Below are 12,884 nucleotides of genomic sequence, written 5' to 3' on the forward strand. Positions count from 1 at the left end.
TTAATACATTGTCGGTCCTAGACCATGCTAGTGTAGTCACCAAGCATCTAAACTTCGTACGTGCACGCTGAAGCACATCGGTTGTTGTAAGCTGTACCTCTGCTAAGTAAGGCCATGGAACACGGTTAGTGTTGACCAGTACACTGCACCATAACGCGGTCTCAAGCATTGCACCCCGCTTGAGGGATTCTTAGTTAATTAAGGAAATATTTGTTTAGACACATAAAAGATTGAACCGTTAGGATAACCGAACGTGTTCATGGAAGTCGACTTGACTTGGCCATGGTGTTCATTATGGTTGACACAGATAGTGTACTTTGAATCGGGGTTCGCGACTAAGGACTCTTTAAAATGAGAAATTTTAAAATTTTGTCGAGGGACAAACTAGGTAAACGTACCGAAACACCCTCATTCTAAAAAGAAACAAATTTTTAAAATTAAATTAATTAAGTGTTTTACAAGATAAAGGTTTTTATAAAAAAAAAAATACACCCCATGCGATCGCATGGGGTTTTGCCTAGTAAACCATGCGGTCGCATGGACCACAAAAACTGGACAGAATAAAAAGAGCAGCTCGCTGCTTCTGTCTTCCCACTTCAACACACACATACACGAATACCATCCCAAATCCTCTCTAAAATCATCATTTTTCACTAAAATTCACCAATTTTCTTGCTATAATCCGCTCTAATCATGCGTCTGTTCAGAAGTTTTTCAAAGAAGGTAACAATTTTACCCCTAAAACTCTTTAAATTTGAATTATAGTGTTCTTGAGCTAAATTTTACCTAATTTAATTTTGATAATTTCTAGTGTAATTAGAGTTAAATTGTTAGTATATTGTGCATGTATAACCTAGATTGATGCTATTTAACGTGATTTGAAGCCTTAAACTTCAAAATTTTCAGAAATCTAGGGTTTATGTTTTTGAGCAATTTGGGGATTTTTGATATAAACAGGGTATAGCCGATTTTTTTCATGAATTATTGCTAAATTGAGTAGTGTAACATGTTTAGGTTGCTAAATGATCCAAACATTGATCCTAAATATGATTTTTGAGAATTAAAGTGGACTTTTTAAGTCTAAAATTCATGAACTTGATTAATTTAATATAAATGCCATTTGAAACTTGTTTAATTGCTAGTAATGATTATTTTGACATGTTATTTGGGATAAAAGCTTATGAACTTTGTAAACATTTTCATATGTGCTTATTTGAAAAATTGTAGAATTGATAAAAATATGAAAATGAGTATAATTTTAATATGGATTAAACATGTTATTGTAATTGTTTTAATTTGTTATTTTGCTAACACTAATGCATATTTGGATACACAAATTTTGTGTTTAATATGTTTTGCAGAGAAATACAGATACGGACGGTGCATCATCGTCTAGGCAACCTGATCTGGAACCACAGCCAGAGATGCAATATCACGAACCGGAACAACAACCTGAATAACAACATTATGATCAACACGTACCATACTATGAATCAGAACCACAATTTTTTATTACCTACGTAGTATTTCCCATTCACCATATAATAGAACACCCAACAATTCATGAAGAATAGTTGCATCCTAATTTAAGATTTGATAGAAGTTGGAGAGATTACCTGACGTACCAAAGTAACAAATTTAAGCTTTAGACCAAAAATGTAGAAGTACCAAGGGTAATAGATTGGGAGCCTTTGGAAAGGGTCCACCTAGCTAGCCCAGTTAGGTTGCTACTGATCCAAAGGTATGGCAGCTCTTCTTTTTTCGATTGGGAACGTTTATTTACCACTCGTAGACCTGTATATAAAGAGTGGTGTGTTGAGCTAATGAGTACTATAACTTTTAATAAGGATGTAGATAGGTTAGATGATAAGAGTTTTCTTAGATTTTTACTTGGCCGTAGGATGTACAGGATGTCCATGCTGGACATGGCCAGGGCTTTACAGATTTACACTCCCGCTGAATTACTATCACCTGATTGTACAAATTTGATTTATCATGGTGAGCAGGTAGATAGAAATTTTAACGCTAACGCCATCTGGAGGCGTATGTCAAATTATAATGTTTTCACGCGGGGAGGAAGACACTCCTATTTAGATATTAATAAAGCCGAGCTTCGTATAATACATAGATTCTTAGCAAACTCGATTACACAAAGAGGTAACAACAAGGAGAAAATGACCTTACACGATTTATTTTACCTTAAGTGCATTCGAAACACTAGAGGCTTTGTTAATATCCCCTACTGTGTTGGTTTTTATCTGTCCAAAATGGTGGAAGGTATACAGGACGGGGGAATAATAGGAGGAGGTATTTTTGTTACTCTCATTGGAGAGTATTAAGGTGTAGATAGGGAACAAGGGGGTCCAATGATGGTGGTTAGGGAACAAGACGAGACTTTAGGTTTGCAAGTCTATCAAGGTGCAAAGGTATTGACTAGGAGATGCAATCAGGCAATGCCATATCGGGGCAACCATCCACTGGTAGAGAGAGGTTCGGATGAGGAGATGGAGGAAGCGGATGACATTAGGGATGTCATTAGGGATAGTGCTACTGACGTTTTCCAGCTTATAGATGAGGTAGAAATGACTAATGAGGATAGGCATCGTCGGTATGAGCAGTGGCAAGCCGCGAATGAGTACGAGACTTCCAGGCGACGCCAACACGATAGCTGGCAAGTTCATCAGCACCAAATCATGAGCCAGCTATCATATCAGGTACCAAATAACTACATCCCGACTTGACCTGCTTACTATCCACCACATTAGCCCGACCTGCGACCACCCTATGACCTGTACGACCCCAATTAAGCCTACCAGAACACCTATCACCAACCATGGAACCCGAACGATGATATGAACTGGAATCCCTATCCAAATCAATAGTGTTCCATTGATGATTTCTTATCTTTTATTATTTTTATCTATTTATGTTAAACATTTAACATTTTGATACTTTAATGTAATGTTTAATATTTTTATTATTTTGTACTAATATTTCATTTTTGTAATTTGAAAGTGGGATATTAAGTCCCATTTTAAATTACCATGCATGTTTATATTAGTATTGTATTTATTTTATCTGATGTACACAACAGGGTAAAACAACGTATTTTCAAAGATTAGCATTAAGTTCAGCAAAAGCAACTAATTTTGACGACAAGATGCAAAATATATATGAAATAACAACTGCGGGAATGAACAAATGATGTGAACCATTTATCATTCAACACAAACAACAATATGTTTGGAAACTTTGGTAAAATTTAATCATTTTTCTACGCTAATCACCCTCAATAATTTAAATTGCTACTGATTTCTTGCAAATGAGAGCATTGCAAGATCTTAAGTGTGGGAAGGGGTTAAATTCTTTCGGGTTTTAAAATTTTAATTTAAACACTTGGTTACCATTAAAAATACTAGTAACGCAGTAGTTGTATTAGAATCTAGTGCTCTCTGATAATAAAGAACATCCCTAGTCTTATATACTGACTACCCAATTCTAGTAAAAAAAATTTTTTTTTTTCAAATAAATGAATTCAAAATCATGTTTATACATATTTATGAACGATAAAACTAGGTGTTAACATCGAAATTATTGTTACCTCGGAAAGGACATAAATTGAGAAACAACTCAAAACGCTTGAATTCATTTAAAATGGAATAGATGAGAATAAAAAGGCAAAGAAAGGAAAATAAAAGCCAAGTGTGAGAAAAATTTACCAAGTTATTTAGAACATATATCATATATTTTTGTACAAATAATTGAAAAAACTTTTGTTTTGGACAATATTAATCAGTTTTACCCAGTTTATTATAATATAAATATAATTTATAAGGAAGTACAGTCTTCCGAGAAAAAGACACACGCTTCTTGATTTAGGTCAAGAAGTTGTGGTCCAGACCAGTTGTAGAGTCTACGATAAACCCTTGCAAAGTTTTCTCGAAAATCAGCTGGAAATTCACAGACCTCAGCATTAAACAGGGTTGCCAAGTGGTCAGACTTATCCTAACCATGAGAGGATCTGTCTCGTACAATGGGGGGCACCGTGCAAATTAGCTTATAATACTAATGAATCAGATCCCCAAAAAGGATAATCTCCTTAAAGATTAAAAATCAGCTTTTAAGACTGATATTACTCAATCCTTGAGATTGACCTTAAAGATTGAGAATTCAAACTCATGGAATTCGATGATATCTAAACTCGAGCTTATATGAGAAAATATTTTGATCAAATTACAAACCGATTTGTTTTCTGAAAGCCCATTTTTAATTCGTTCATTACCATTGAACGTAAAATCCTAATAATTCACCGGAATTCATTAGGTCACCTGAATCAAATCGGGTGTCAACCGTAAGAACGGTGGTTGCATAGCATGGTCGAAGACAGGACCTTGTGCCAGACCGAAAAACTATAAGGTGATCTTTACTATTGCTCCTACAATGGATAGTAATTACATCTGACACGTTATAAACCATAATCAAAAGCATGTCATTAGACATTGCCTTAAACAGTTTCTTGTTCAACGCTTTCCTTTACAACCGGACGGTAGTTTACCGAAAGGTAATATACGGAGCAAATAAACTGGACGTATTGCTTTCCTAATACAAGGTTAGCAAGTGGGTGACACAAAACCGCAAGTTTTAAGCTAAAATTTTCAAATCTGAAACCCACAAAACCCACAAAAATATTTTGCAAACACCGGTGAAGGGTTATTCCTGAAAACTTATCTAGGGTAAAAGCTAGATTGAATTTTCAAAAGATCAAATATTTTCATAAAGATCCAATTTCCTAAAGGATCTAAATTTTTATAGTCATGTAGGACTGTAAATCACAACGTTACTATCATTGTTCATACCGCCGTATAGAAATCACTGATGTACAAAGTGTGAAGAATAAAGAAGCGATTCAAGTATGTTTTTATTCAAGTTCTATATTGCTTGAGGACAAGCAACGCTCAAGTGTGGGAATATTTGATAATGCTAAAAACGAACACATATTTCATAGCATTATCCTTCAAGAAAGACAAGCTTTTAGTTGCAATTGTTCTATTTACAAGTGATATTCGTTTAAATATTAAAAGGTGAAGACAAAAGATAGATTCGACGATTTGAAGACGCAAACGACCAAAAAGCTAAAAAGTACAAAGTACAATCCAAGTGGTTCAAATTATTGATAAGAAACGTCTAAAAATGACAAGAGTACGAGCCGCAAAATGAAAGTACAAGATATTAAATTGTACGAAAGGACGTTCGGAAATCCGCAACCGGGACATGAACTAACTATCAACGCGCGATGCAACGGAGCTAAAATTACAAGTCAATGGAGTACAAGAATATAATATAATATATATAAAATTATATAAAATTATATATATTATATTATATATTATTATAAATACGAGAAGCCCACGTTTATTGTGCTTTGTGAGCAGGAAATGACGGCCATGTGATCGCATGGCCTGGAGGAAGAAATTCCATGCGATCGCATGGCACACTGTAGCATGTCAGGTCCTATAAATTTCACGAATTTTGGCCGAATTTAACACACTTTGTTCTAATCTCTTACTCTCTCAATATATTTATATTTATATTTTAATTATAATTTTAATATTAAAGTTTAATAATAATAAGGTTATGTTAGCGAATGTTTTAAGTTTGTAAGTCGACATTCTGTCCGTGTAACACTACGCGATTAATACTCATTGTAAGTTATGTTCAACCTTTTTAAATTAATGTCTCGTAACTAAGTTATTATTATGCTTATTTAAATCGAAGTAATCGTGATGTTGGGCTAAATAATAAAGTCTGGGTTATTGGGCTTTGTACCATAATTGGGGTTTGGACAAAAGAACGACACTTGTGGAAATTAGACTATGGGCTATTAATGGGCTTTATATTAACTAAACGATACCTCGTTAAATTATTATAAAGGTTACAATTTGACGTATCTATATATAACCATATACACTCGATCGGATACGATGGGCAGGATATTTGTATGTACTAATAATCGTTCATTTAACCGGACACGGGAATGGATTAATAGTCAATGGACTCATTAAAATAGGGGTGGATTACATACAAGGACACTTGGTGTAATTGTTAATAAAGTATTAAAACCTTGGATTGCACACAGTCGATAACCTGGTGTAATCATTAACAATGTATTAAAACCTTATTACAGTTTAAGTCCCCAATTAGTTGGAATATTTGACTTCGGGTATAAGGATAATTTGACGAGGACACTCGCACTTTATATATATATGACTGATGGACTGTTATGGACAAAAACTAGATGGACATATCGAATAATCCAGGACAAAGGATAATTAACCCATGGTAATAAATTAAAATCAACACGTCAAACATCATGATTACGGAAGTTTAAATAAGCATAATTCCTTTATTTTATATCTCATCGCACCTTTAATTATTGCAATTTTATATACCGTCATTTTATTTATCGCACTTTTAATTATCGCATTTTTATTTATCGTCATTTACTTTACGCTTTAAATTAAGTTATTTGTATATTTAATATTTTACATTAGGTTTTAATTGTGACTAAAGTTTTAAAATCGACAAACCGGTCATTAAACGATAAAATCCCCTTTTATAATAATAATAATATTACTTATATATATATATATATATATATATATATATATATATATATATATATATATATATATATATATATATATATATATATATATACAAATATAGTTTTAAAAATATAGCTTTAAACTTGGCTAGCTCCCTGCGGAACGAACCGGACTGACTAAAAACTACACTACTGTACGATTATGTACACTGCCTATAGTGTTGTAGCAAGGTTTAGGTATATCCACTCTATAAATAAATAAATAACTTGTGTAAAATTGTATCGTATTTAATAGTATTTCGCAATAAAAATATAACTATTTTGTAAACACCTCGTGTAACGACCCTGGTTTTTCCAACCTTTATTAATAATATTTATTATTAATACTTGCGCTTTATTAAATGTATTTTTATACATTTACTTGTTATCGTATTTGAATTACCATGGCCCGACTTGTCTTTGTGACGCGCGTACTTTTCATGAATAATATTTTTGAATATTATTTACATTCATGATTATTTATTATTAATCATTTTTAATTAACTAAGGTTAGTAGTTAATTACTTGGGCTTTATTTATTTAAATTGCATACTTACTTGGACTAGGGTCTTAATTAATAGAGTTGGACTTAGAAGCTCACCCTACACTTTTAATGGACTTGTAAGCCCATGTATTAAGCTAGTATTACATTAAGGTTAAACTATGATTAATTAAACTAATTAGGAGACCAAGTTGTCTCAAGCATGCAATGGTTCTTTTAACTTATTACTCAATCTAGCTGACACCTTATTCCAACACATGAAAGCAAGTTTTGACTTCCCCATTTTGATTCAAAAAAACCGTCCCCTTTATGCTTCAAGGAGGGAGTTCTTTTTCATTTTAACTTTTTACATATTGCAAGTATCCTTTCATTTTTCACACACTCACATAATACTTACATTTTCCTCTCAATATTATTTCTCAAACTTGTAAGTATCAAGCTTAAATTCTTCTTCTTTTTCTTGTCACAAAACCGAATTATATCACTTGTATATCATCATCATTTACTTGATTTATTACTTGTTGTTTGTTGTTAATGTTAAAGATCAAGTTCTTTAACTTGTATCTTCATGTAATCTTGGTTACTTCCTTCTTTTTGATGAAGAACCAAGAACAAGAATCTAAACTTGTTAGTTTAAGGTTCTACTCTTGAATGTTTTTAAGGTCTAAAGTTCATAAACTTGATGATCTTCTTTATGTTTATGTTTTGTAGACTTGAATTCTTAAGATCTAAATTTTGGTTTGAATCTTCTCAAGTATGAAGCAAATATGAACATAATACTTGTAGCTTTAATTTATTTCTTCATTTCAATTATTTAAAGTTGTAGTGTTGTTAATTTGGTCAGGTATTACTAGTTAATCTTGATCTCATATTTCTTGAAACTACTTTGTAAGTTCAAGAACATGTAAGTAAAACTTTTTAATTATAACTTTGTACACTTATGTTAGATCTAGACTTTTGGGTCTAGGGTCTTCAAGATCTAACTAAGAACTATGTTCTACAATTTAAGATCTTGTTTATATAAGTTTACTTTCAAGTTTGTAGCGTGATATTACTTTTATAACTCATGTATGTGTTGGATCTAAGATCTTGATGTAACTTTGGTTCATCAAACTACTTACAACCCTTAAATGAGTTGTGCTACCTATCTTAGACTTACACTAGTGTTATGATGGTCAAACCTTGGTTAATATGATGCAAACACATCAACGAGTTGTACACTTGAAGCTATACGCATCAAGGATGAGAACCGTGATGAGCAACAAGCACCAAGAACCCACTGAAACACCTTTCTTACTGTTTCTGGAATTGATCAGACTACCTGTGAAATGCCCCGTCCTAATCCATCTGGACAAGTCTTCAACTGTTGGTCCCATTGCGAGGTTCTGACCTCTATATGCCATAAACGACTCCATGTAATATGAACAAATGCACAGCGGAAGATTTCTTTCATACCTGAGAATAAACATGCTTTAAAGTGTCAACCAAAAGGTTGGTGAGTTCATAGGTTTATCATAAAACAATAAAATTCATCATTTTGATAGACCACAAGATTTAAATCCTGCATGGTACAAATGGGCCCGAATCCTATACCCACCTGTAATGTACATGCGATATCTTTTAAATACAGTACACCTTTCTCGTGTACGCAATCCATTTTTCATAAATCTTAGTAACCGTACACATATCTCGTGCACAAAAACTAATACACATAATCTGTGTATAAAATCATTCTCTCGATATATAACATTCAGTTTACTTTCATAGCTTGGCTTGGTAACCGACCTTAACATATAATGCACATCAATAATATCCCCAAAACAGAACATCTCTTCTGTATAATATATAAACCTCGAAGTACTAAACACCACGCCCACTAGCTCTTCCGTCTAGTGAACATTCTGGGTGGGGGTGTTAAACCCGGTAGCTATCTTTAGGATTCGCGTGAATTAGGGCCATACCCGATTCTAATTCTTAGGTTACCAAGCAATAGTAATCAGGGGAAAATATTCACAATAATTAGTGGCAATTATAACGTCCAACTAATTCAATAATAATCCACAGAACTTCTGTCTGCATAATAATTCATTCGAGGAATGTTTTGCTTGTGTCTATCTCGTCAAACATTTATAAAATCATTTCATGTATTCGCAGTTCAAAATATATTTCAAAAGCATTTAATAAAGCAGTTATAAAAATAGCGCATGTATTCTCAGTCCCAAAAATGTAAAGAGTAAAAGGGAGCAAATGAACTCACCTAATGTATTTTGTAGTAAAAATACATATGACGTCATTTAACAAGTATAGGGTTGGCCTCGGATTCACGAACCTATATCATTTGTATATTTATTAAAACATGTAATGGTAATCTCATAATTTTCATTTATAACTTATATAATATTTATGTGTTGGTAGTTATATAAATTTTATACTAAGTTTTTATTTTATACATATACTTTATTTATATGTATTATATCTTAAATTTTTATGTTATATATCTATCTATTTTGTATATACGCATTTAAAATAATTTTTATTCATTTTATTATATTAATATATCTATAAATATATGTTTAGTATTATATTTAAAAACTGATAGTTTATTATATGTAAGTATTTTTATAAATATTGTTCATAATAACAACACTAACCTAAGTGAAATTTTAATATAATAACTTTAATAAAAAAAATGTTAATTTTTGATAAGGAGATAGTTTTAATAAAAATAGTAGTAATATTCATATTAATAAATATAATGATAATATTGATAATAATACTTATATTAATAATAATAATAATAATAAATAAGTGATAAACAATAATAAATGTGTATACACTCAAAAGCTTTTAGTAAAAAGAAGTGCTCCAGACGGGACTCGAACTCGTGACCTCTCGTTTCATAAACGCCCACTCCCTTAACCATTCTTCTGTCTTGTATCTCTCTATTCTAATGCCGAATAAAAACCATATAACCCTCATCACCTAATCTAATTAAATTTCAGTTTCGGCCCAAATTACAACATATATCCATGAACAACAGCTCGATTCAAACTCCATTTTTCGTGGGCCTTGTTTTGATAACAGGAACATCGAATAGCAGAATATAGAGATAGTAGCAAAAGCAACTGATATACAGTAGTTGTAGGGCATTCAATTATCGTTATCTATATATATAAAATTAAGAAATACTTTTCTTGTCTGCCACTTCTTATCTAAACTATAATTAAATCAAAAGTGACTTCACCATCTGACTACATCACGTTTCATCATTTAACTTCAACTAAACTATTTTATTCTTCAGGTATCATTAACTTTATCGTTCATCATGCATAACTTACATCACGTTTCATCATAATTATCAACATATGTGGTTGTGTGTCGGGTTACGATTAGGAACCGTAGAAGCAACATTGCAGTAGCAATAACAGCAGAAACAGCAGTCCTAATATCTTGTTTTGGGTCGACACTTTAAACAAAAATAGTTGCTGGGTATCGAAGGGTTTCGTTTGAAGTATAAACAAGATCATATATCGAGAAAAACAGATGGATAAGGTGACTTCAACGGGCTGTAGCAGGTGTAAGTATTGTGTCTTGGTTTGGACTGTAAATCCAAAATAGAAAGAAGGAACTACAGCTGTAAATGGGCTGCCATGGTGATGAGGTTTTTGATGAGGGTTGTCGACATTTTTCTAACAGGGGAGGGAGGGAGAGGTTAGAGAGAGAAGGTGATGATAGCCAGTGGTCGGTAATTCTGAGTTCATCTTTGATTGAAGATAGTGGTGGCGAGTCTGTGGTGTTTGAGATGAGAAACCGAACCCTAATACATAAACTATAACAATAAGGATTCGTTCATGGGGTTGGTTTGGTGGTGGGTTTCAAGCAGCAAATCGATGGGTTGTTTTTCGACTAAAAGTAGGAATACTAGATCAAGGAGTTTGTATTGGTAATTCAAATGGGAAGGTTGATATGGGTTCAATGATGTTGGTCAGGGTGATCGAAAATGGTGGTGATTGATGTTTGTGATGAAGGTTAAAAAGAACAAACACGAAGGTGGCTCGATGTTGGTTCTAGTGTGGCGGTTTGAATATGTTCTTTGGCCGAAGTTATAAGATGGCGGATGTGTGGTGATTCCCTGTGGTCGATGGTTTGTGGTAGAAATTGAGGGTGGAAGAAGGTTGAGGTTGTGGGTGAGGTAGGAGAAGAAGGAGCACAAATTTTTGTGGGTTTACTCATAAATTTCTCCTGCATGTCGTATATGTAATTGTATATATAACTAAGTGATAATGAAAAGGCATACTCACCAATCAAGTATACAGTATCATTTCTTATTATGACTCGTGCATTAACAGTTACAGAATATTAATATTCATCCCACTTACATGTTTAGACAATTGACATGTAACAAACTTATCCGAATTTCAACTTAAGCACAGTAACACAATAGTAATTATAATAATAATATATTATAAACGAGTAGAAATGAAATGAAGTTCTTTTAAAACAGTTAAGCAGCCTCATTTTTCTACCGACAGTTTTCACAACTTTTATATTGTGCTCTGTTGTAATTCAGTAGCGGATAAAAGTACACCGAAGAATATATTTATTTAATTTTGTCATTAAATGTGTAAAATGTGATTAAAAAGGTTCGTCCATTATTTATTTTACTACACTCACAAGCTCGCACCTTACTTGTTTAATATCAATCGAAATGACTAATGGTTATTACAATCATTAAATTTATATATATATATATATATATATATATATATATATATATATATACACACACATATTTATTTACAATCAATTGTTCGTAAATTGTTGGGATTGGTCGAAGTCAAATGATTGTACCAAAATAGTTCCAAAAATTTTGAGACTCGTTTTAATAGACTTTGCTCATCGTGTCGAAATCATAATAAGATTAGGTTTAAATTTGATCAGAAATTTCCGGGTCGTCACAACTTGGGCTACTGGAAAGTGTATTTTCAATTAGTTTGGTTCGAGTAGATGATTTTCCGTTTAGACCTCTTCTTAATCCGAGTTACGGTTTAGGATCTATGGCCTCCCGAAAGTCACTACACCGTATTAACGTTGTGCTAAAATTTATGACCTACTCGCACTGAAACCACCACCACAGTCAAACGAAGACGAGTTTGGTTCTAAAAATTGGTCAGTACCTAGGGGACTCATATACGGAGCCATGGCCACTGGTCTCACCTCATTTCAGTTTGTATAGAGGTCGTGGCGACTGAACGAATTCAGCCTTTGTTTCAAACCCTAGTCTTTACTTGAAACTTACTTTACACTTTTTGTTAAATGATGAATGATGATGATACTTAAGACCTAATTTACATACTTTTAAACCTTTGGGAACGATTTACTGACTTAGTAACTTTTGACTTAGGTTGAGGACCTTTCGGACCAACCACTTGCTTACTTTTCTCGTGTATGGACTTTTACTACTTTCCACTGTGAGTTATAGCATCCCTTTTTTACTTTAACTATTTTGGGAACTGAGAATACATGCGCATTTTACGTTTTACATACTAGGCACGAGTACTTAAACTTTATATATGTGTGGGTTATACAACGGCATAAACTTTCCCCTTAGCTCGGTTACGTTTAGTCATTGGTCTTTGAACCAGTGAACACGAATCTTAGATATGGATCCATAGGGTTTGACATCCTCACTCGGGCTAGTAGCGCTAGCATTTAACGGGTGTTTAATACTTCGTAAAC

The sequence above is a fragment of the Rutidosis leptorrhynchoides genome, chromosome 11 (assembly GCF_046630445.1).
Source record: "Rutidosis leptorrhynchoides isolate AG116_Rl617_1_P2 chromosome 11, CSIRO_AGI_Rlap_v1, whole genome shotgun sequence".
Classification (NCBI taxonomy): domain Eukaryota; kingdom Viridiplantae; phylum Streptophyta; class Magnoliopsida; order Asterales; family Asteraceae; genus Rutidosis; species Rutidosis leptorrhynchoides.